Below are 2,500 nucleotides of genomic sequence, written 5' to 3' on the forward strand. Positions count from 1 at the left end.
ATGTTTGTATGTGTTTTCTAAACTATTATATATAATTGTATATAATATATATATATATATATTTAAAATATATATATTATATATACAATGCAAAATATATACACAGAGATAATATAAGAGTTGGTTATGATAACATATATAATATATTAAAATATATTATATAATATAATAGTATATATATATATATAAAAAAATATTTATTTATATTAAAATAATTATATTATATTAAACATATAATATTATATATAATTAAAATATTATATATATATATAAATATATTATATATAATATAATGAATATATTTAAGTAGTATATATATGTATATAATATATATATTTTTATAATATATATTATATTATATAATATATATATTATGTTATATATAATATTATTATAAATATATAATATAATTATATTATATATATACTATTAATATTAAATATAATTATTATATTATATATATATATATATATATATCATAATATTAAATATCTAATTTTAAAATTTTTTTTGGTTTGATTATTTAAACAACCCCCTATAAATTGATAAATAAATTTAAAAAAAAAATATATATATATATTTATATAATAATAATATATTATATATATATATAAATATATTTTATTATTTTTTTTTTTGGGGTTTTTAAAAAATTTAAATAAATATAAAAAAATAAATAAAAATAAAAAATAATAAAAAATAATAATATAATAATATAATTATAAACTATATAGAATTTTTAATAAATATAATAATAAATTAAATAAAATAGAAAACACAAACAACAAACACAACCCCAAAAGAAAATATATATATAATAATAAATATAATAAATATTAAATATTATAAAATTTTTATGAAAATATTTTTAAAAAATAATATATATATATATATATATACTATATTTATTAAAATTATATATAATTATAATTATATATATTTTATATATTATATATATATATAATATATATTAGATAATAGATAATGATAAAATTTATATATATAATTTATTTATATTTTTTATGTATATATTTTTTAAAATATAATATATTTATTTATATTTTAAAAAATATTAAATAAATAAAATTTTTCTTTTTTATATATAAATATATTTTAAAAAAAAAAAAAAAAATATATATTTTTGATAAATAAAAAATTAATAATATAAAAATTATTTAAAATTTTTAAAATTTATAGAGATATATAATAATAATTATTATTATATGTATAATATAAAAAAAAAAAAAAAAAAAAAAAAAAAAAAAAAAAAAAAAAAAAAAAAAAAAAAATAAAAAAAAAAATAAAAAAAAAATAATAATAAATATATATATATATAATTTATATATATTATATATAATTATAAAAAAAAAAAAAAAAAAAACTATAATATATAAAAATAATAATAATATAAAATAATAATAATTTTAATTTTTTTAATTTTTTTTTTTCTTTTTTTTTTTTTTTTTTTCCCCCCCCCAACCCCCCCCCCCCCCCCCCCCCACCCCCCCCCCAAAAAACAAAAAACAAAAACCCCCCCCCCCAAAAAAAAAAAAAAAATTTTTTTTTTTTTTTTTTTTTTTTTAAAAATTTAATTTTATTAAAAAATATATTTAAAATATTATATAATATAAAAATATATATAAATATATATATTTTTAATATAAGATATTAAAATTTTTTTCTTCTTTTTTTTTTTCTTTCCTCCCCTTTCCCCCCCCCCCTTTTTTCCTCCTTTCTTTTCTTTTTCTTCCCCCATTTCTATATAAATATATAATATATATATTATTTTTTTTTTTGTTTTTTTTTTTTTTTTTGTGTATTGTTAGTTTTACACAACACACACACACAAAAATTAAAAAAAAAAAAAAAAAAAAAAAAAAAAAAAAATTTTAAAAAAAAAAAAAAAAAAAAATAAAAATAAAAAAAAAAAAAAAAAAAAAATAAAAAAAAAATAAAAACCCAAACAACACACACACACACACACAAAAACATATAAAAAAAAAAAAAAAAAAAAAAACCCCCCCAAAGAAAAAAAAAAAAACCCCAAAAAAAAAAAAAAAAAAACCACAAAACCCAAAAACACCCCCAAAACAAACAAAACACAACACACACAACCACACACCACCCCCCACACAAACAAAAAAAAAATTTAATAAAATAAAAAATAAAATGGTAATTTTAAAATTTTTTTAAATTTAAAATAATATATTAAAATATATATATATATATAAAATTATATTATAATTATTTTTTTGGGGGGTTTTTTTTGGGTTTTTGGGTTTTTTTGGAAAAAACAATAAAAAAAAAAAAAAAAAAACAAAAAAAAAATAAGAGGATGAAAAAAAAGGGTTTTTCCCCAAAAAAAAAAAATATAAACACAAACACAACCACACCACAACACAACAAAAAAAAAAAAGAAACAAAAAAAAAAGAAAATTTATTTATTTTTATTTATACTTTTAAATAAAATATAATATATATATAATAATAATATAAATAA

This window comes from Penaeus monodon, chromosome 6 (genome assembly GCF_015228065.2).
Source record: "Penaeus monodon isolate SGIC_2016 chromosome 6, NSTDA_Pmon_1, whole genome shotgun sequence".
NCBI lineage: Eukaryota > Metazoa > Arthropoda > Malacostraca > Decapoda > Penaeidae > Penaeus > Penaeus monodon.